At 46.3% G+C, this 23,394-nt stretch overlaps 1 protein-coding gene across 13 annotated transcripts in view; it reads left to right on the top strand.

Annotated features, from left to right (window-relative positions):
• akt3a (v-akt murine thymoma viral oncogene homolog 3a) overlaps positions 1–23,394 on the top strand; it is a 594,281-nt gene that overhangs the window by 341,071 nt on the left and 229,816 nt on the right. The window lies entirely within an intron of this gene.

Genomic DNA, 23,394 nt, shown 5'->3' with positions numbered 1-23,394 from the left:
CCAATTGGAGAATTCCGATAATATCAATTGCAAAAGCAAAGTTGGCCACGATCTGCCAGGTATTCAGTAATTTTCTTAACATCTCTGCTTTAGATGTAATTAATTAGATGGGTGCTATGATTAGATGGGTGGCACGGTAGCACAGTGGTTAGCACTGTTGCTTTACAGCTCCAGTGTCCCAGGTTTGATTCACGGCTTGGTCACTCTCTATGCGGAGCATGCACGTTCTCCCCGTGTCTGCGTGGGATTCCTCCGGGTGCTCCGGTCCAAAGATGTGCAGGTTAGGTGGATTGGCCATGCTAAATTCCCTTAGCGTTCAAAAAAAAGGTTTGGTGGGGTTACAGGGATAGGGTTGAGGTGTGGGCTTAAGTAGAGTGCTCTTTTCATGGGCCGGGTGCAGACTCGATGGGCCGAATGGCCTCCTGCACTGTAAATTCTATAATATTGGATCTCATAGAATATTATCTTATTTCGGATCACTTCTCCATCAATTATATATTGAAATTTCCATTTAATTTTGTTCTTGAGAATCCTGTCATGCTATTTCTTTCTGTCACACTTTTCATTTATACTGATCTGTGATTTAATTCTGCCGACCAAGTCTACATGTTAATGTACTGGTGGAATCTATTTCATTATGATTGGCTGAGTGGATAATATGCTCAACCAGCTTTGATTCTTTTAGTTCCTTGCAATCAGTATGCCTAACTGCAGTAACAGCTCTCTGCAGGTACATTTTGCTGCTTTTATTTGTCACTCAATCTTTTTTAAACTTTTGTTTCAAGGCCTTTTGCCTGGTTTTGTTTTCCAAATGCTTTGCTCAATATTCTTGTACTGTGTATTTTTATTTTCCTACTTTCCTTTTAATAACCCCACGCTGTAGTGTTTTTCATGTATTCTCATTCTGTATTTTCTTTCTCTCAGCTCGACTTTAGTTTGTGTGTGTTTTAGGATCCTGGATGAGAACCCAGCTGTTTGCAATTTGTAAAACTGAGGAAAGGTGGCTGCACCATAAGAGTGAAAACACTGACCAATAGATATCTTTTATGTTAAAACAAACTTTAATTTCAACACAGAATTAACCACGTTAGCACAGAAAGTCCATTCCAGATAACAGTTACAACAGTTTCTAAGCAAAAGGGAAAACATTAACTTACTCCCTACACATATTCAATTTAAGTAAACCAATACCATTTTTAAATAAAGTTAACAATAATATTACCTGCCTTTTTCTGAGGCGAACCTTTCAGGAGCAAACTAAAAGACACTTTTGGCAAACTAAAATCCTCTGGCAAACTGAAACTACAGACAGCCCTTGCTCTTCCCCCGAGTTAAATCAACTGTACATAAAGCCTAAAGCATTCTTCTTACTCCAACACGATGTCACATGACCTGGTTATCCAGGACCAAATACAATGGGCACAATTTAATCACCTCATTGAGCCCGGCACGGATCTGGTTGCACTGGGTAAATTGTGGGAAATGCCATAATTGAGATTCGCAATGGTTTGCAGTTCACCCGGCCCGCTCCCGATGGTGAGTTCCCGGCTCTCGCCCCAAAATGGCGAACACATCATTAACCCTCATTTGGATTCATTTGACTCTCATTAGCGAGATTGCAATCGAATGCAGTGGCCTTCTGGGAATTGCCTGACTCCCAAGAGAAGTAACGCAGGCGTCATTTAGTACTCCTTCTTGAAAACGTGAAGCTGGCAAGGGGTTGGGTTTGGTCGGGGGGTGGGGGCCAAAGCGTACCAGGTCGGGAGTCGCCCCTGGGTCGTGGGGTGAGGGGCTTTGCGTCTGTGAGACCCATAACTGGGGCAACCTGCAGCTGCAGCCTGCCTGTCCTATGACACATTTCCAGGACAGAGCCTTGCTGAAAGTCAATTTCACTTTTTTTGACTGTGACCAGCCTCTAGCTTCACAGCAGAAGACGATTGCGAATGATGAATTAGCCTTGTTAGTTGTGAGGGCACTTAACACTCCTCAACTCTCAAGTGCCTCCTCCGGGTTACACGTGCCATGTCTCAGAGGATGATTCGTGCATAGCATTTCAAGGAAACTTTGAAGACTGAACTCTAGGAGCGTCAGCACTACAGAGGCAACTGCCAACAATCAAATACTGAAGAACTGGGTTTCAGCACCGTGGATCTTCTCACAACCAAAGGGTAAGTGTGTGGAGAACATCTGAGCACGGTCTCCCTAATGTTCCTGGCAGAGGTCCAGGGTCTAGGAGCTGCTGATGTGGCTAGGCGTGAGAGTATGCAGATCAAGGTTTGCCAGCACAACTGGCTCGCTGGATGACACTCTGGGAGAAGACGGGATAGACACGGTAAGGGTCGGGGAGGGTTGGTTGTAGGTCGCGGGATGGAAGCCCTAACTGATGTCAGTCTTTCTCGTTCTCCAATCCTTACAGATACAAAAATGGTTGGTGGTGTTGACTCTGATGCGGCTGCCCTTGTATTGCTGGTGGAAGTCCAGGCGGCCAGATACTGGAGAAGGCAGCAGCGACGACACAGGCTGGAGGTGGCACCCATGTGCGGGGGCCGCCATACACTCTGAAGACCCGGTCGCCCATCAGGCTGAGGAGGAACCCAGAGGGGGAGGCCAATGATGGCCCAAGACGTGCAGGCTTCATTGATCTTTCAATGAGATGACGGTCAGCATGTGCTGCAAAAGTCTCCATCTCTCCACTGAGAGAGTGTGGCATATGTGCCACGCCATTACAGACCTGGCACCCACTGGAGGAGGGCGGCACTCTCTCCAGGTGGCCGTGGAAGTCACCACAACCCTCCATTTTTATGCCATTGGTTCATTCCAGTGCTCGAGCGGGGACCTCGAGTGCGGCATTTCCCAATCAACAGTCCACAAGTGCATCCGGGAGGTAATGGATGACCTGACTGCCCAGGCATCAGACTTTTATCGCCTTCAACTTGAAACAGACCCACCAAGATGCCCGGGCTGCAAGATTCTCTACCTTCGCCGGGATAACCCAGCTCCAGTGGGCAATAGATGGCACACGTGTCACCTTGCATTCACCAGGGCATCAGGGAGTTTAAGAGGAAGGGGTTCCACTCTTTGAATGTTCAGATTATGTCTCCGTATCATGCACATCGCTCAGTGATGTTGAGGCCCTTAACCTTGGTCGTCACAGACTGAACCATGCCTTTGGTACCACCATTCAAGCTGCAGATGCATGCTCCAGACTTTCCACCGCAGTCACCACCTTAGCAGACCCAACATTAATCTCCAACCAACATGACTGAAAGAGATGATTCGGTCATTGTTTGTGGGAGCCTGTGTGCACATTGTGACTGCTGCCTTTCCAGCCTACAGCAGTGACTACACTTCAAAAGTACTTACTCGGTTGCAAAGCACTTTGGGAACATCCTGAGGTCATGAAAGGTGCTACATAAATGCAAGGTGCTACATAAATGCAAATTGAAACAGTCCCGGGATGAGCTTGCAGTGCTGGGAAAAATCACGGTATCTATCAGGACTCCAGTGAAATTCGAAGCTTCAGCGGGCGACGCCCTGCCGAGGTCGCACTTAATCCAGGTTCCTGCACTGAGGAGCTCCACTCGCCGAGAACTCCGCAGTACAGGAAGACATCGGGGAGCGGTCGGGGGTGGTAAAAAGGGGGGGGAGAGAGAGAGAGAGTTGCCGTGACCCCGCTTTGCAGTCAGTGGGAGCCGGGGCCGCGCCTCATCAACGACAAAGGCAGGAAGAGACCCTTCATTGGCCGCTCAAGCAGCTCAATTGAGCTCTTGCAAGGTAGCTTGGTGGCGGGAATTAATGTGGCTAGTCCAGTTCAGTTTCTGATCAATGGTAACCCACAGGATGTTGGTTGTTGAGGATTCAGCGATGGTAATGCAATTGAATGCCATGGGGCGATGGTTAGACCCTCTCTTGTAGGAGGTGGTCATTGCCTGGTACTTTGTGGCATGAATGCAACTTGTCACTTGTCAGCCCAAGCATGGATATTGTCCAGGTCTTGCTGCATTTGGACATGGATTGCTTCATTATCTGAGGAGTCCTGAATGGTGCTGAACATTGTGCAGTCATCCGCAAACATCCCCACTTCTGACCTTATGATGGAAGGGAGGTCATTGATGAAGCAACTGAAGATGGTTGGGCCGAGGACACTACCCTGAGGAACTCCTGCAGTGATGTCCTGGGGCTGAGATGATTGACCTCCAACCACCACAGCCATCTTCTTTTGTGCCAGGTATGACTCCAGCCAGCGGAAAGTTATCCCCCTGATTCTCATTGACTCCAGTTTAGCCAGGGCTCCTTGATGCGATAGTCAGTCAAATACCGCCTTGATGTCAAGGTGGCTTCCCAAGAGATTATACAAATTAAAAACCTGGGCAGCAGTTTGGTTTCTGCCCCGAATTAAGTAAATGCGGTCTTTGAGTCTTTTTATAGGAACCTGTTATAGGTCAGAGTCCCCATAGAATAGGTCAACCATGTCGGTGTTTTTAGACAGTTTGTCCTTTCTGCTGATGAAGAGAGAAAGGCAAGAGGAGTTGGGGGCTTCGGTGAGTCCAGAGGAAGTACTGAAAGGCATTGGATTGATGCAGTCGGATAAAGCCCCTGGTCATGTTGGGTTTCCCGTCAAATATTACAAGACGTTTGCGAGCCGGTTAACACCATTAATAGTGGACATGGTTAACAATTCCTTGTCACGGGCCCTTGCTCCCTACATTCTCCCAGGTCTCCATATCACTCATTTTGAACAAAGATGAAAATCCCACGGAGTGTGGTCCTTGTACACTTATTTCTCTTTTGAATGTCGCACCAAACTGATAGCTAAGGTGTTGCTGCTGCGTTTGGAGCCAGAGGTGTCCCAGAGGTGATAGCGGATGACCAGGCGGGTTTCATTAAAGGTCAGTTAATGTGTAGCCGTTATTCAATGTTGTCCTTTTCCCCCCTCTCCGGTTTCCGAGCCAGAAGTGATTGTGTCATTGAACACGTTCAACAGGGTCGAGTGGGAGTACCTCTTTGAACCCTGGGGAGGTTTGTTCTTGGGCAGAAGTTCATTTCATGGGTTTGGCTGCTTTATAGAGGCCCAAGGCCAATATATGTACCAATGCTTTGAACTTGGGATATTTTTCATTGAACAAAGAACAAAGAACAAAGAAATGTACAGCACAGGAACAGGCCCTTCGGCCCTCCAAGCCCGTGCCGACCATACTGCCCGACTAAACTACAATCTTCTACACTTCCTGGGTCCGTATCCTTCTATTCCCATCCTATTCATATATTTGTCAAGATGCCCCTTAAATGTCCCTATCGTCCCTGCCTCCACTACCTCCTCCGGTAGTGAGTTCCAGGCACCCACTACCCTCTGCGTAAAAAACTTGCCTCGTACATCTACTCTAAACTTTGCCCCTCTCACCTTAAACCTATGCCCCCTAGTAATTGACCCCTCTACCCTGGGGAAAAGCCTCTGACTATCCACTCTGTCTATGCCCCTCATAATTTTGTATACCTCTATCAGGTCGCCCCTCAACCTCCTTCGTTCCAGTGAGAACAAACCGAGTTTATTCAATCGCTCCTCATAGCTTATGCCCTCCATACCAGGCAACATTCTGGTAAATCTCTTCTGCACCCTCTCTAAAGCCTCCACATCCTTCTGGTAGTGTGGCGACCAGAATTGAACACTATACTCCAAGTGTGGCCTAACTAAGGTTCTATACAGCTGCAACATGACTTGCCAATTCTTATACTCAATGCCCCGGCCAATGAAGGCAAGCATGCCGTATGCCTTCTTGACTACCTTCTCCACCTGTGTAGCCCCTTTCAGTGATCTGTGGACCTGTACTCCTAGATCTCTTTGACTTTCAATACTCTTGAGGGTTCTACCATTCACTGTATATTCCCTACCTGCATTAGCCCTTCCAAAATGCATTACCTCACATTTGTCCAGGTTAAACTCCATCTGCCATCTCTCCGCCCAAGTCTCCAGACAATCTAAATCCTGCTGTATCCTCAGACAGTCCTCATCGCTATCCGCAATTCCACCAACCTTTGTGTCGTCTGCAAACTTACTAATCAGACCAGTTACATTTTCCTCCAAATCATTTATATATACTACAAAGAGCAAAGGTCCCAGCACTGATCCCTGTGGAACACCACTGGTCACAGCCCTCCAATTAGAAAAGCATCCCTCCATTGCTACCCTCTGCCTTCTATGGCCTAGCCAGTTCTGTATCCACCTTGCCAGTTCACCCCTGATCCCGTGTGACTTCACCTTTTGTACTAGTCTACCATGAGGGACCTTGTCAAAGGCCTTACTGAAGTCCATATAGACAACATCTACTGCCCTACCTGCATCAATCATCTTAGTGACCTCCTCGAAAAACTCTATCAAGTTAGTGAGACACGACCTCCCCTTCACAAAACCGTGCTGCCTCTCACTAATACGTCCATTTGCTTCCAAATGGGAGTAGATCCTGTCTCGAAGAATTCTCTCCAGTAATTTCCCTACCACTGAAGTAAGGCTCACCGGCCTGTAGTTCCCGGGATTATCCCTGCCACCCTTCTTAAACAGAGGAACAACATTGGCTATTCTCCAGTCCTCCGGGACATCCCCTGAAGACAGCGAGGATCCAAAGATTTCTGTCAAGGCCTCAGCAATTTCCTCTCCAGCCTCCTTCAGTATTCTGGGGTAGATCCCATCCGGCCCTGGGGACTTATCTACCTTAATATTTTTTAAGACACCCAACACCTCGTCTTTTTGGATCACAATGTGACCCAGGCTATCTACACCCCCTTCTCCAGACTCAACATCTACCAATTCCTTCTCTTTGGTGAATACTGATGCAAAGTATTCATTTAGTACCTCGCCCATTTCCTCTGGCTCCACACATAGATTCCCTTGCCTATCCTTCAGTGGGCCAACCCTTTCCCTGGCTACCCTCTTGCTTTTTATGTAAGTGTAAAAAGCCTTGGGATTTTCCTTAACCCTATTTGCCAATGACTTTTCATGACCCCTTCTAGCCCTCCTGACTCCTTGCTTAAGTTCCTTCCTACTTTCCTTATATGCCACACAGGCTTCGTCTGTTCCCAGCCTTTTAGCCCTGACAAATGCCTCCTTTTTCTTTTTGACGAGGCCTACAATATCACTCGTCATCCAAGGTTCCCGAAAATTGCCGTATTTATCTTTCTTCCTCACAGGAACATGCCTGTCCTGTATCCCTTTCAACTGACACTTGAAAGCCTCCCACATGTCAGATGTTGATTTGCCCTCAAACATCCGCCCCCAATCTATGTTCTTCAGTTCCCGCCTAATATTGTTATAATTAGCCTTCCCCCAATTTAGCACATTCATCCTCGGACCACTCTTATCCTTGTCCACCAGTACTTTAAAACTTACTGAATTGTGGTCACTGTTACCGAAATGCTCCCCTACTGAAACATCTACCACCTGGCCGGGCTCATTCCCCAATACCAGGTCCAGTACCGCCCCTTCCCTAGTTGGACTGTTTACATATTGTTTTAAGAAGCCCTCCTGGATGCTCCTTACAAACTCTGCCCCGTCTAAGCCCCTGGCACTAAGTGAGTCCCAGTCAATATTGGGGAAGTTGAAGTCTCCCATCACCACAACCCTGTTGTTTTTACTCTTTTCCAAAATCTGTCTACCTATCTGCTCCTCTATCTCCCGCTGGCTGTTGGGAGGCCTGTAGTATACCCCCAACATTGTGACTGCACCCTTCTTATTCCTGATCTCTACCCATATAGCCTCACTGCCCTCTGAGGTGTCCTCTCGCTGTATAGCTGTGATACTCTCCTGAACAAGTAGCGCAACTCCGCCTCCCCTTTTACATCCCCCTCTATCCCGCCTGAAACATCTAAATCCTGGAACGTTTAGCTGCCAATCCTGCCCTTCCCTCAACCAGGTCTCTGTAATGGCAACAACATCATAGTTCCAAGTAGTAATCCAAGCTCTAAGTTCTTCTGCCTTACCCGTAATGCTCCTTGCATTAAAACATATGCACTTCAGGCCACCAGACCCGCTGTGTTCAGCAACGTCTCCCCGTCTGCGCTGCCTCAGAGCCACACTGTCCCTATTCCCTAGTTCTCCCTCAATGCTCTCACCTTCTGACCTATTGCTCCCGTGCCCACCCCCCTGCCATACTAGTTTGAGTAGGGGCACTAGGCAGGGATGTCCTTTGTCACCACTCCTGTTTGTGTTGACAATTGAGACGATACCAATAGCACTGTGATCCTTGGATAAATGGAGGGGGCTAGGATGGGAGAGGTGGAGGGAGCATAAAGTGTCCCTATATGTCGATGACCCAATCTCCTCTATGGATGAAATCATGAAGCTACTGAGGAGCTTTGGCTCTTTTTCGGGGTACAGACTGAATCTGGAGAAGAGTAAATATGTTCCAGTTACCCCCCCCCCCCCCCCCCCCCCCTGCGAAGGAGAACTGATCTGGGGGTATTACCTTTTCATCTTGCCGGAGGTAGCTTTTGTTATCTGGATATTCGGATGGCCCGCGACTGACCATCGCTCCATAGATTGAACTACACTAGTCTGGTGAGCAGTGTAAGGTCCAACTTGCAAAAGTGGGATAACCTCCCTCTGTCAACAGCGGGCAGGAGCCAGACTATAAAAATAAATATTCTCCTGAGTTTTTTATTCCTTTTTCAGTTTTTGGTAAGATTAATAAGTTTTTGGTCTGTTTCATTTTGGTGGGTAAGACCCCTAGAGTCCGTAGGGCATTCATTCAGGGGCTCTAATCTAAGGATTTTGGCAACGGCCCCCCTTCTCCCCGATGAGGTACTCTTCGAACCTGGTGGAATTTAGGCAGCATCACAAATTGGAATCCATTTCATTGCTGGCTCCTATCTGGGGCAACCACCTATTTGCTCCATCGGGTTTAGACGCGACTTTTAGGTGATGGGAGGGATGAGCCTTGGGAGTATTGAGGATCTATTTGTGGAGGGATGGTCTGCTAGTTTGCAGGTATTATCAACGAGGTTTCAACTTCCAGGGACGAACTTGTTCTCCTACCTTCCATGTACGGGATTTTTCCCACATTCCCCTTGGACCTGCAGCCCTCCTTATTGAGTAGGATCCTATCACTTGCAGGGTATGGTGGGGCGTGCATTTCCAACATCGATTGGCAAATCTTGTCTTTCGAGGTGACCCTCGGTAGACGAGGCCTTTCACAGGGTGAACTTCATGTCCTCCTGTGCCCGACTTGGTCTAACCCAGCTCAAGTTAGGGCATAGGGCTCACCTAACTAAAGCTAGGATAAGCAGTTTCTTTTTGGGAGTGGAGCACAATGTGTGAACGGTGTTTTTTGGGACCTGCTAATCACACCCCACATGTTCTGGTCGTTTCCCAGAATGGCACGCTTTTGGGTCTCCATAAACACCATGTCAACGATTCTTAACATTGATCTGGAGCCTTGTCCTTTGGTGGCTATTTTCGGGGTATCCACTCCGGGGTTGCAGACGGGGATGAAGGCGCGGATGAAGGCGGATGTTTCTTGCCTTTGCCTCGCTGATTGGGTGACCTTATTGAATTTTTACATCTGGAGAAGGTCAAGTCTACCGCCAGAGAGTCGGTCGATGACTTCTACCTGAGGTGGCAGCCATTTATTTCTTACTTTAAAGAATTAATCACCATCAGCTGTTAGGGGAGGGGGTGCTAGTTCTAATGCCGTATTTTGTAATATCAGTTTTCCTATGTTGTTATTGTGTATTATAAATGAAAATTCTTTAATAATTTTGAAAAAATTGTTTTCTCTTAACCTTCGAAAATGGACATGGCAAAACATGGTCAATTCATTTCAACTTTCAATGTCCACTTTTCAGCATCCACCCTCGATTTCTTATCGGACCAACTGAATTACTCCAGAACTTTTAAAATGCTAGCAGTCCGTTTACCAGCAGAAAGTTATATAACTTGTATGGCTAGTACATGTTTTGACCAGCAGGGGACCCAGAACCATGTAGAATGCTACTCCCTAATCAGAGCTATTTATAATGATGACCTTTTTTCTAATACTGGGTCAATTTGAAATCTTGCTGTTTCATTTGCTGCTGTTTCTGTGAACCTTAATCTTTCTTGAACATATATATGGAATTTACAAACAATTTTTGAAATCCATTTAAATTATACCAGCCACCTGGAGAATTGTAATGGGTTTCTGAGGCGCAACTTACTCTTCGCATCATTGAACAGCAAAGCAAAACAAAAACCTGTCAAGTCTTTGCCTAAACTGTGGAAGAGTGTTCCAGTTAGTCCTGCTTTCTGGCTTTCTCCAATTTCCAGCATTATTTTTCTCCACTGTTCAATCCGTTTCCACCACACTATTGGGAAATGCAGTACGTGTGTGTTTGGGCAGAGCAAGGGTTAATGTGGGACTGGAGAAACTACTGCCCACAATGTAGAGCTGTGTACATCGAAGTCGGGGGCGGGTGGGTGTCGGGAAGGTCGATTGTCCGCGGCGCTCCCGCTCGCGCAAATCGCCGCGCAGCAGCCGGTTTTTCAGAACGCCGGCTGCAAGCAGCTGCGAACATGTTTTTAAAAAAAAATCGGCCGCCTTGCGCATGCGTGCCGATAATCGGGCACGCATGCGCAGTGCGGCCGCTATTTTTTTAAACGGTTGCAGCTTTTCGTTTTACAAGTTCTGTAGTGGTTTTTATTCATTTTTAAAATTTATTTAAATTTTATTATTTTCATTTATTTTATTCATTTTTTTTTACACGTTCGGGGGGTTGGGGGGGTTATTTGATAAAATTTTACAGGAAAAAATTCTGAATTTAGGACAGATGGAGACTCCATGGGCGGAATTCTCCCATCGGGAGACTAAGTCCCGGCACCGGAGTGAAAACCGGAGTGTTTCACTCCGGTGGCGGAGGCCGCTCCCAGCCCCTATTCTCCTGTCCCCGGGGGGCTAGGAGCGGCGCCGCATCATTTACGCGTGCCGGCGCCATGCCGCCACGTTAAAGCGGCACCGCGTAAATGACACGGCCGGCGCCGCGTAAATGACATCATCCGCGCATGCGCAGGTTGACCGGCGCCAACCCGCACATGCGCGGTTGCCGTCCTCCCCACGACCGCCCCGCAGGAAGATGTCGGATGGATCTTGCGGGGCGGAGGAGGAAAGGAGGTCCTCCTTCAGAGAGGCCGGCCCGCCGATCGGTGGGCACCGATCGCGGCCCAGACCCCTTTTGAGTCCCGTCCCCCCCCCAAACAGGTTGCCCCCCCCCCAGTGTTCCCGCGTTGTTCCCGCCGACAGCGACCAGGTGTGGACGGCGCCGGTGGGAACCTGTCATGTTGGGCAGGCCACTTGGCCCGTCTGGGCCGGAGCATCGCCGCTCGCCCATTACAAACAGCGAGAGGCGACTCTCCGAGCGGCCAGCCATGATTCTCGCCGCGCCGGTTTGGGGGGGTGGGAGAATCGTGTGCGGGTGCCGTGGCGGGACTCGCGCGGTGCCCCGGCGATTCTCCCACCCGCCGTGGGGGGGGGGGAGAATTCCACCCTATACTTTCCGACACCAGAAGGCTTCACCTTCATCCAACAGGTTCCATTGGAGGAGCGTGTGCAAGGGCCAAAGGAACCCAAAACCATTTCCTCCATTTTTGTCAGCAGCAAACAAGTTAAGAGAAAATGGTGGGTCACGAAGATTGGCTGCCGTGGGTTGCGGAGATCGGCCGGGTTGGGTCCAGAATGTTGGCTGGTTGGCAAAAATGGGTCCCAGGAAAAAAAGTTTTAAGAACACTGATGTAGAGAGTCAGAGTCCCATTATGGTAGCCTATGTAGAGGAGAGTCTGGAAGGAGCCAGAATGTAGACAGCATGGATGCAGGGCTGTACCTTGGATATGTATATAGATATGGGTTACCAATAAGCAGTTCATCTTCAACAATACAAGCCTCCAGACTTCGTTGAGAGATTCCAATAATCTTACAACAGGTGGTGCATCCCAAATCCTAATGGCTTGTTGCATAGTTTCCGTTTTCTAGCCAACTCCGTTCTTTACTCTGGCAAGTTTGTTAATTTATTTTATTTTATGGTGCAGCACGGTGGCGCAGTGGTTAGCATTGCTGCCTCCTGGCTCTGGGTCACTGTCTGTCTGGAGTTTGCACATTCTCCCCGTGTCTGTGTGGGTTTCATCCCCACAACCCAAAGATGTGCAGGGTAGGTGGATTGGCCACGCTAAATTGCCCCTTAATAGGAAAAAATGAATTGGGTACTCTAAATTAAATTTTTATTTTTTATTTTATCTCCTTGCATCCAATTACTTACATTCATTATTTATATATTTACTGTTGCCCTGAATTGAAATAACTTAGCACCACCTCCTCCTCCTACGTCAGATTCCCAGTCTCACCAGATTCCTGTCATTACTTTTCTTTTGAATAACTTCATTTAGCAGATTCACCCAGAACTCCGTAAGCTCTATGCTAAGAGCTAGTCCTTTAAGATAAACCAGTCGCTGGACATCTTGGAAACAAGAAGATAACTTTGAATGCACCTTTCTTACATCTGTCATTTTGAGCATTTTAAAAAATCACAAACGAAAACAAATTCATTTTGTAGAAGGAAGTTAAAGGTAGTTGAAGAGTAACAGCTTCATGACTGAGCTGAGCAAATGTATTGTGAAACCAGTGCGAAGTTGTTTAACATGCAGCTCATGTACATTACTGAACAAAGATGAAAAAGGATGCATCAAGCTTGGTTGCGAAAGAATTTTCCTTAAATCTCTATTGTTAGTGCATCTCACTTGCCTCTCAGAGGTGACATGTTTTTCTTTTATTCTATTGATCAACTCTGATTAAGAGTGATGATGCAATCTGTTGGGTATAATTAGTTGCCGACTCTAAATGGTTTGCAGGTAGGTTCAGGCAGCTGTTAAGCTACCTTGTGTGTTGTCTGGGGAAGCTCTGTCATTGCTTTGACATCTGAAGTGACAAAAAGTAGTGTGTAAATTGCTTTGGCACAATATTGTCCAATACCTAGTCTCCACTGCAAATTGTTTTGGCACTGCTTTGGTTTGGACCTACTGTCAGTTGCTATGTGAAGCAAGCAATCCTGCATTCCTGTTAGAGCTGTTAGCACGATTGCTACATTTACCCTGATCATGTGACTTGACCAGAATCTGACTGAAAGTTAATGACATAATTAGTCATTATAAAGGGACTGAAATAATTTTAAACATGAGATTTCAAAATGATTAATCTAAAAAGTTGAAAAGAACTGATACTTGAAGAAATTTCAACCACATTGTTACAAATAGGAAGGTAATTAATGAACTCAACTTTTACCATTTGTTTCCCTGCATAGTGATAGAATTTGTAACTAGAAAGTTAGAAGATTTATTATAGAACATAGAACATTACAGCGCAGTCAGGCCCTTCAGCCCTCGATGTTGCGCCGACCTGTGAAACCACTCTAAAGCCCATTTACACTATTCCCTTATCGTCCATATATCTATCCAATGACCATTTGAATTCCCTTAGTGTTGGCGAGTCCACTACTGTTGCAGGCAGGGCATTCCACACCCTTACTACTCTCGGAGTAAAGATCCTACCTCTGATGTCTGTCTTATATCTATCTCCCCTCAATTCAAAGCTATGTCCCCCTGTGCCAGACATCACCATCCGAGGAAAAAGGCTCTCACTGTCCACCCCATCCAATCCTCTGATCATCTTGTATGCCTCAATTAAGTCACCTCCTAACCTTCTTCTCTCTAACGAAAACAGCCTCAGGTCCCTCAGCCTTTCCTCATAAGATCTTCCCTCCATACCAGGCAACATTCTGGTAAATCTCCACTGCACCCTTTCCAATGCTTCCACATCCTTCCTATAATGCGACGACCAGAATTGCACGCAATACTCCAAATGCGGCCGCACCAGAGTTTTGTACAGCTGCAACATGACCTCATGGCTCCGAAACTCAATCCCTCTACCAATAAAGGCCAACACTCCATAGGCCTTCTTAACAACCCTCTCAACCTGAGTGGCAACTTTCAGGGATCTATGTACATGGACACCGAGATCTCTCTGCTCATCCACACTGCCAAGAATCTTACCATTAGCCCAGTACTCTGTCTTCCTGTTATTCCATCCAAAATGAATCACCTCACACTTTTCTGCATTAAACTCCATTTGCCACCTCTCAGCCCAGCGCTGCAGCTTATCTATGTCCCTCTGTAACTTGTAACATCCTTCCGCACTGTCCACAACTCCACCGACTTTAGTGTCATCTGAAAATTTACTCACCCATCCTTCTACGCCCTCCTCCAGGTCATTTATAAAAATGACAAACAGCAGTGGCCCCAAAACAGATCCTTGTGGTACACCACTAGTAACTGGACTCCAGTCTGAACACTTCCCATCAACCACCACCCTTTGTCTTCTTTCAGCTAGCCAATTTCTGATCCAAACTGCTAAATCTCCCTGAATCCCATGCTTCCGTATTTTCTGCAGTAGCCTACCGTGGGGAACCTTATCAAACGCTTTACTGAAATCCATATACACCACATCAACTGCTTTACCCTCATCCACCTGTTTGGTCACCTTCTCAAAGAACTCAATAAGGTTTGTGAGGCACGACCGACCCTTCACAAAACCGTGTTGACTATGTCTAATCAAATTATTCCTTTCCAGATGATTATACACCCTATCTCTTACAAACCTTTCCAAGATTTTGCCCACAACAGAAGTAAGGCTCGCTGGTCTATAGTTACCGGGGTTGTCTCTACTCCCCTTCTTGAACAAGGGGACAACATTTGCTATCCTCCAGTCTTCTGGCACTATTCCTGTTGCCAAAGATGACTTAAAGATCAAAGCCAAAGGCTCAGCAATCTCCTCCCTAGCTTCCCAAAGAATCCTAGGATAAATCCCATCCGGCTCAGGGGACTTATCTATTTTCACCCTTTCCAGAATTGTTAACACCTCCTCTTTATGAACCTCAAGCCCTTCTAGTCTAGTAGCCTGAATCTCGGTATTCTCCTCGACAACATTGTCTTTTTCCTGTGTGAATACGGACGAAAAATAATCATTTAGCACCTCTCCTATCTCCTCGGACTCCAAGCACAACTTCCCACTACCGTCCTTGACTGGCCCTACTCTTACCCTAGTCATTCTTTTATTCCTGACATATCTATAGAAAGCTTTAGGGTTATCCTTGATCCTACCTGCCATAGACTTCTCATGTCCCATCCTGGCTCGTCTTAGCTCTCTCTTTAGGTCCTTCGTAGCTAACTTGTAACTCTCGAGCGCCCTTACTGAACCTTCATGTCTCATCTTTACGCAAGCCTCCTTCTTCCTCTTGACAAGTGTTTTGACTGCCTTAGTAAACCACTGTTCCCTTGCTTGACCACTTCCTTCCTGCCTGACAGGCACATACTGTCAGGCAGGCACGTTGGTAAGACCGCACATGGAATACCGTGTTCAGCTCTGGCCACCCCATCACAGGAAGGATATTGTTAATTAGAAAGAGTGCAGAAGAGATCCACCAGGAAGCCACCAGGACTTGATGGTCTGAGTTATAAGGAGAGGCTGGATAGGCTGGGACTCTTTTCCCTGGAGGTAGGAGACCCAGGGGTGGTCTTATAGAGGTCTACAAAATAATGAGGAGCATAGATAAGGTAGATCAGTCAACATCTTTTCCCAAAGGTAGAGGAGTCTAGAACTAGAGGGCATAGATTCAAGGTGAGAGAAGAGAGATACAAAAGAGACCAGAGGGGAACTTTCTTCCCACAGATGGTGGTGAGCATTTGGAACGAGCTGCCAGAGAGTATTGTCTATCAATCTAACAACAATATAATTGCCGAGCATAGCTTTAAAAGTGCCTTGTCATATTTTATTCAGGCTTGTTGGGTATCAACCTCTCATCAGGTAACTTGGTGGTTCCTTTGAAAATTGATTCGTTCTGTACTGTGTGTGTGTGTGTTTATCATTACAGATGTTGGTTGATTTGGTATAAAGTTATTTCAGGTTTTCATTATATCAATTGACATAGCAAACCCTAGATTATCTGAGAACAAAATAAAGATTTGAATGAGAAAAGCTCATGCAGACTATAGGTATGTCAGGAATAAGCGAATGACTAGGGAAAGAGTAGGACCAGTCAAGGACAGGGATGGGAAATTGTGTGTGGAGTCTGAAGAGATAGGCGAGATACTAAATGAATATTTTTCGTCAGTATTCACTCAGGAAAAAGATAATGTTGTGGAGGAGAATGCTGAGCCCCAGGCTAATAGAATAGATGGCATTGAGGTACGTAGGGAAGAGGTGTTGGCAATTCTGGACAGGCTGAAAATAGATAAGTCCCCGGGACCTGATGGGATTTATCCTAGGATTCTATGGGAGGCCAGGGAAGAGATTGCTGGACCTTTGGCTTTGATTTTTATGTCATCATTGGCTACAGGATTAGTGCCAGAGGACTGGAGGACAGCAAATGTGGTCCCTTTGTTCAAAAAGGGGAGCAGAGACAACCCCGGCAACTATAGACCGGTGAGCCTCACGTCTGTAGTGGGTAAAGTCTTGGAGGGGATTATAAGAGACAAGATTTATAATCATCTAGATAGGAATAATATGATCAGGGATAGTCAGCATGGCTTTGTGAAGGGTAGGTCATGCCTCACAAACCTTATCGAGTTCTTTGAGAAGGTGACTGAACAGGTAGACGAGTGTAGAGCAGTTGATGTGGTGTATATGGATTTCAGCAAAGCATTTGATAAGGTTCCCCACGGTAGGCTATTGCAAAAAATACAGAGGCTGGGGATTGAGGGTGATTTAGAGATGTGGATCAGAAATTGGCTAGCTGAAAGAAGACAGAGGGTGGTGGTTGATGGGAAATGTTCAGAATGGAGTACAGTCACAAGTGGAGTACCACAAGGATCTGTTCTGGGGCCGTTGCTGTTTGTCATTTTTATCAATGACCTAGAGGAAGGCGCAGAAGGGTGGGTGAGTAAGTTTGCAGACGATACTAAAGTCGGTGGTGTTGTCGATAGTGTGGAAGGATGTAGCAGGTTACAGAGGGATATAGATAAGCTGCAGAGCTGGGCTGAGAGGTGGCAAATGGAGTTTAATGTAGAGAAGTGTGAGGTGATTCACTTTGGAAGGAATAACAGGAATGCGGAATATTTGGCTAATGGTAAAGTTCTTGAAATTGTGGATGAGCAGAGGGATCTAGGTGTCCATGTACATAGATCCCTGAAAGTTGCCACCCAGGTTGATAGGGTTGTGAAGAAGGCCTATGGAGTGTTGGCCTTTATTGGTAGAGGGATTGAGTTCCGGAGTCGGGAGGTCATGTTGCAGCTGTACAGAACTCTGGTACGGCCGCATTTGGAGTATTGCGTACAGTTCTGGTCACCGCATTATAGGAAGGACGTGGAGGCTTTGGAGCGGGTGCAGAGGAGATTTACCAGGATGTTGCCTGGTATGGAGGGAAAATCTTATGAGGAAAGGCTGAGGTTGTTTTCGTTGGAGAGAAGAAGGTTAAGAGGAGACTTAATAGAGGCATACAAAATGATCAGGGGGTTGGATAGGGTGGACAGTGAGAGCCTTCTCCCGCGGATGGATATGGCTGGCACGAGGGGACATAACTTTAAACTGAGGGGTAATAGATATAGGACAGAGGTCAGAGGTAGGTTCTTTACGCAAAGAGTAGTGAGGCCGTGGAATGCCCTACCTGCTACAGTAGTGAACTCGCCAACATTGAGGGCATTTAAAAGTTTATTGGATAAACATATGGATGATAATGGCATAGTGTAGGTTAGATGGCTTTTGTTTTGGTGCAACATCGTGGGCCGAAGGGCCTGTACTGCGCTGTATTGTTCTACGTTCTATGTTCTATGTTCTATGTTCAGACTCAAATCTACTTCTACAATTCAAGCTTTATTCCTCAAGATTAAACAAAAATTTGATTGTTTCCACCAACAGGTTACCCAATAACTGATCTATCTTTGGGGTCATATTTACATGTCCTGTCTTCCTTGGAATGTTTAAAATTTGTTCTCTGTATTTTCTTTTTCTTTTATACTTTTCTCATGTACTTAATGACCTGTTGAACTGCTCAGAAAAATACTTTTCACTGTACCTAGGTACACGTGACAATCCAATCCAATTGACTAAGCCAGCATTTACTGCCCATCCCAAATTGCCCTAGCGGAGGTGGTGGTGAGCCGTCTTCTTGAACTATAGTCCATGCGGTGTAGGTACTCCTATAGTGCTGTCAGAAAGGAATCATATCGCACTAAGTTTCTACTCAATCTTGATTTGTATGTTTTCTTTTAATGTGCCCAAATGTTATGTGCATCTTTCATTGTTGTTTATAGCAGCAACTTCACGCACAGTTTTTTTGATTTCCTCTCCCTTATTTTCTCTGTAAGAAGTCTTACAACACCAGGTTTTCTCTGCAAGCAATTCCTCAGGAAAAATAGTGTTCAATTATCTTTGGCATGTCATTCTAAGAATTGCAGTCAAAAAGTACCTGACAGTTATTCCTCCAAGAGGTGCAATTTCCCTGCTGTCCTGTATTTTGGGAATGGTCCCATTTGGCATCAGCCGCTTTAGAACTCACCTATTTCATAAATTCTTGTAGCACAAAAGGAGACCATTCAGCCCACTGTGTCGACTCTGAGAGAGCTATCAAATTAATATCATGCACTCTTCCTTCCCCATAGCCCTGCAATTTTCTCCTCTTGCAAGTATTTATCAAATTCCCCTTTGAGAATTGCTATATTTAATCTTCTTGCACTACGCTTTCAGACATTGATAGATCAGACTAAATAGTTGACTAAATTTATTTTTCTTCTTCGCATCTTTGGCTCTTTTGCTAATTACTTTAAATCTGCATTCTCTCGTTACTGACCCTTCTACCAATGAAGGAAAAATATTTTTTGTCTGTCCTCTGGAGTTATTAGCTTAGTTTGATTAAGGATGATGAGTTTTTGAACGTCTACTATTTTTAGGAAAATATTTGATTTGGAACAAATGTGTGTTGCTGAAAGTTTTTGTATTGCACTCAGCAGGATAGCTTGGAAGAATATTCCAACCGCAATGGGGAAATAACAATTTATATTGCATGAGAAGAGTGCTGATTAGTTGGCAAGTGGACTCTGATAGGGGTGTTGCCATGGAGAATGCTGCAATGGACAGTTAACTGCCCAGCTTTAAATTCCCAGGGCAAGGCCTTGACCAATCCATGTTGACATGCCTGGTTTGAATTTGAATAAAGCTGGGGAGTCAGCTGTTCCTTGCTGCATTCTCCATGGCAATGCCTCCACAAATCAGAGTCCACTTGACGAGCAACCAGCATACTTCTCTCATGGAGCATAAATGGTTGTTTCCCCATTACAGTTGAAAAATTCTTGCAAGCTATCTTGATGAGTGCAAGATGCAAAGCTTTGATGGCATGTTTCCTTTCTCAGCAATACTTAAGCCGTACGACCAACATAACAAATTTTGAATTTGAAGTCTGTATCCACGGAAAAAAACCTACCTTTAATAATGTGTGGCTGTTTCTAAGTGAATGCAACTGTTTGGACTTCGTTCTTTTCGAACTGTCGCTTGGTCATACAGATGTTGAATATTTCTGAAAAGAGACGTGTAGCTGAAGCTTGTGGTCTCGGGACAAATACAAAAATACCAATTTCAAGTACTAAATTATTCGTGCAAGATGAAAAGCTTTGGCAACAGGCCTCCCTCTTCAGCATTAATTCTGCAAGAACTTTTAAAGTTCGAAGAGAATGAAGCACATTCATAGCAAATACTAGTTTAGTGATGACCAGTGCTGAGGTTTGTAGATTTACGTTGGACAGCAAATTTTGTCCTTTCCCCACCCCATATCTCCACGAGTCATCGTTTGTTGTGCTTTTTGATTTTAGTTTCTCAATAAACTAGCACTTCAGATATTTGTTTATTTGCCTTGAGAATTGCTTTGTAGAGGATGCAACTGAGCACTAACTGTTGGAAGATTAGGCAATATTTCCATGCAAATCTATGGCTATATTTGGACTGATGATTGGATTCAGCCAGAGGAAACAGTAATTTTAAGATTCCAAAATAGATGTTAATAAGGAAAGCCATTCAATTGTTTTATCTAAAATCTACAGTTCCTCAAAGCATCCACTTATTTGCTAAATTTCAGCAAGATTTTTGCCTGTTGCATCCCATTAATCCAACCATAATTCCATTCTTTAATTGGGGAAGAGCTTGTGTATACGGCTATAGAGCTTTCATGGTTTGCTTGTGCGTTTAATCAAAACTGTAGCAAATGTGTGGCCTAATCAGAGCACTGTACGGTTTCAGCAACTTAATGATTAACTAGTTGCTTTCGAGCCGAGCTAATTCGTTTCAACTCTACAGTGATTGTCCATGTGAAGTTTCTGCAGAGCCATTTTTATATTCTTTGGTTGCTAGCTGCTATTTGCAGCGGAATTCTGCAATCAATGGCCTAATTTCACAATGGCAGTGGCAGGTCTTCCTGCCTTCAATTGAAATAGTTTTTAAAATGCTTCAGTCAATTAACATGGTATTGCATTGTGCCATAATTGTCTACAAACATCTTTAATTGAATTCTAATACCTCAGCAGAGATAACGTAGTGTCATTGCAGAATGTCATAGCGCTTCTCATAGAATGTTGAGTCTCTTCAGTGCAGCCAATATATAGGATGACTGCTACAATAAAATGTTCACAATAATTAGGGAAAGCCACAGAGCTGTGGCTTGTGTTACTTACCTGCTGGCACTAGCCCTTGCCATGCCTCTGGGTTTGTTTTTTGGAATTGAGCCACTGGCCTGAGTGGTGGAAAATAATGGGCCGGACTCTTGCTGCTGACATCACTACCTTCTGATTTAGCTGACTTTGTTTGCTGATCTGGACTGTGTCATGATGTGCAGATGTGCAGATAATGATATACAGACAGGCAACTAATGAACACAAAACAGGACATGACCAATGAGCAGGCAGGACACTCTGGGGTGGTATCTCACTATAAAAGGCACGAGGCACTCACACTCCACCTCTTTCCACTGATGAACATCTACAGAGTGAGTCAGGGTGTATTTACAGTATCACACCTCCAGCACGTGGCTAAGAGCTAGTCTGGTTCAGTCAGACAGAGTAACCACACTTAGGTTAGCAGAGAGTCAAACTCATAGAGAACTGTGCTACTGGTTCAATAAATCAGATTGAACTAACTTCAAGTTCTGGAGTATCTTTTCGTTAAAGCTGCATCCAGTTGCAGCCTGTGTTATCCCAGAGTACATAATACATCATGCTATGAGGAGACTGCTTAATCTAGGTGGTTTACCTCGGTCCGTTCCGTGACGACCAGCGAATGTATCCCGGCACCATGGAGAAGATTCAGGCTCCTCACCAGCTCAGGACCTCCGGCAATCTCAGTGCCAACTGGCGGACATTCAAGCAAAAGTTTCTGCTGTACATCGAAGCTTCAGACCTCGTGGGTGCGTCTGATGCAAGGAAGATCGCGCTTCTCCTCTCAACAGCGGGTGATCAAGCCATTGAACTCTTCACCTCTTTTCACTTCACCGAAGGCCAGGACAAGACAAAGTTTCAGACGATCCTGGACAAGTTTGACAGTCACTGTGAAGTGGACACCAATGAAATCTTCGAGCGCTACATATTTAAACAGCGTCTACAAGGTAAAGATGAATCTTTCAACTCCTTCTTGACTAACCTCCGCCTGCTAGTGCTGTCCTGCAACTTGGGTGATATTGCTGACTCCATGATCAGAGACCAAATCGTATTTGGAGTTCACTCTGATCCTCTGAGAGAGCAACTACTGAAAATCAAGCATATGACCCTGCCAGTCGTGATTGAAACATGCACAGTGCATGAGCATGCCAAAAATCGCTATGCCCTGTACAAATCGGCTGAAAATGAGAAACTTGCCTCCCACGAGGTGCGCATCTCCCGGATGCAGCGCCTCAGCACTGATGAAAGCGACCATTTCGCACGCTTTTCCCAGGGCCCCACGCATGCGCGATGCGAACGGGATAACGAAGCAGCCGACACCCATACTGCGCGTGTGTGACGACGCGCGGAGCGTCAGGACGCCGACGTCATGATGTGCTCGAACTGCGGCAACGCCCACTTAAAGAAACACTGCCCTGCAAGAGGCAGGTGATATTTAAACTGCGGGAAGCCTGGACACTATGCAGCCTTGTGCAGGTCTGCACCACCAGTCAGTGCTCCCAATTCCGACAACGGCGCGTTCAGTGTGTGCAACAACGATTACAGGATTCTGATCCTGGCAGCACAACGGATACAGAGGAAGAATGCCTGGACTCCGCCTACTGTGTGGGCATCATTACCAAATGTGAATATGCCACATCCAACTCATCACAAATTCAATCCATGCTCGCTGTGGATTCTGCGGACGATTGGCGTGCGGTGATGCAGGTCAACCACTGCTCCATCCAGTTTAAACTGGACACAGCGGTGGGGAGGAATAGAGTTGCTGCTGCTAAGGTCGAGGAGGAGCTGGAGCGAATGGGGGGGGTCGAGATGGGGGTATGCCGCTGTGGGGAACGGGCCGGGTGTGGGATGCGGGCGCGTGGCTGGCCGAGGAGGGGGTCATGGCTCGTCGGCGGGGGAGGGGGGGCAGGTAGCACCCTGATTCGGCTGATAACCTGGAATGTAAAGGGACTGAATGGGCCGGTTAAGCGGGCCCGCGTGTTCGCGCACCTGAAGGGGCTCAAGGCGGATGTGGTTATGCTCCAGGAGACACACCTGAAGGTGACACCTGACCAGGTAAGACTGAGGAAAGGGTGGATAGGTCAGGTGTTTCACTCGGGGCTAGATGCCAAAAATCAAGGGGTGGCGATCTTGGTGGGAAAGAAGGTGTAATTCGAGGCGTCTAGCATTGTGGCAGATAATTGCGGTCGGTACATAATGGTAAGTGGTAAGTTGCAGGGAGAGAGGGTGGTACTGGTCAATGTGTATGCTCCGAACTGGGACGATGCGGGTTTTATGCGGCGTATGTAGGGTCGGACCCCAGACTTGGAAGTGGGGTCCTGATAATGGGGGAGACTTTAACACGGTGTTGGACCCGGCACTGGATCGCTCCAGGTCTAGGGCGGCTAGAGTGTTGAGGGGATTTATGGACCAAATGGGAGGGGTTGACCCATGGAGATTTGCAAGGCCGGGGGCTAGGGAATTTTCATTCTTCTCACATGTCCATAAGGCTTATTCTCGAATCGACTTTTTCATTTTGAGTAGGGCGCTGATAGCGAGAGTAGAGGATACCGCGTATTCGGCAATAGCCATTTCGGACCACGCCTTGCATTGGGTGGACTTGGAGATGGGGGAGGAGAGGGACCAGTGCCCGCTGTGGCGCTTGGAGGTGGGGCTGTTGGCGGACAAGGAGGTGAGCGAGCGGGTCCGAGGAA

The sequence above is a fragment of the Scyliorhinus torazame genome, chromosome 1, assembly GCF_047496885.1.
Source record: "Scyliorhinus torazame isolate Kashiwa2021f chromosome 1, sScyTor2.1, whole genome shotgun sequence".
Lineage (NCBI taxonomy): Eukaryota > Metazoa > Chordata > Chondrichthyes > Carcharhiniformes > Scyliorhinidae > Scyliorhinus > Scyliorhinus torazame.
Note: the sequence above shows the minus strand (reverse complement) of the source record. Positions and strands in the feature narration are given on the sequence as shown.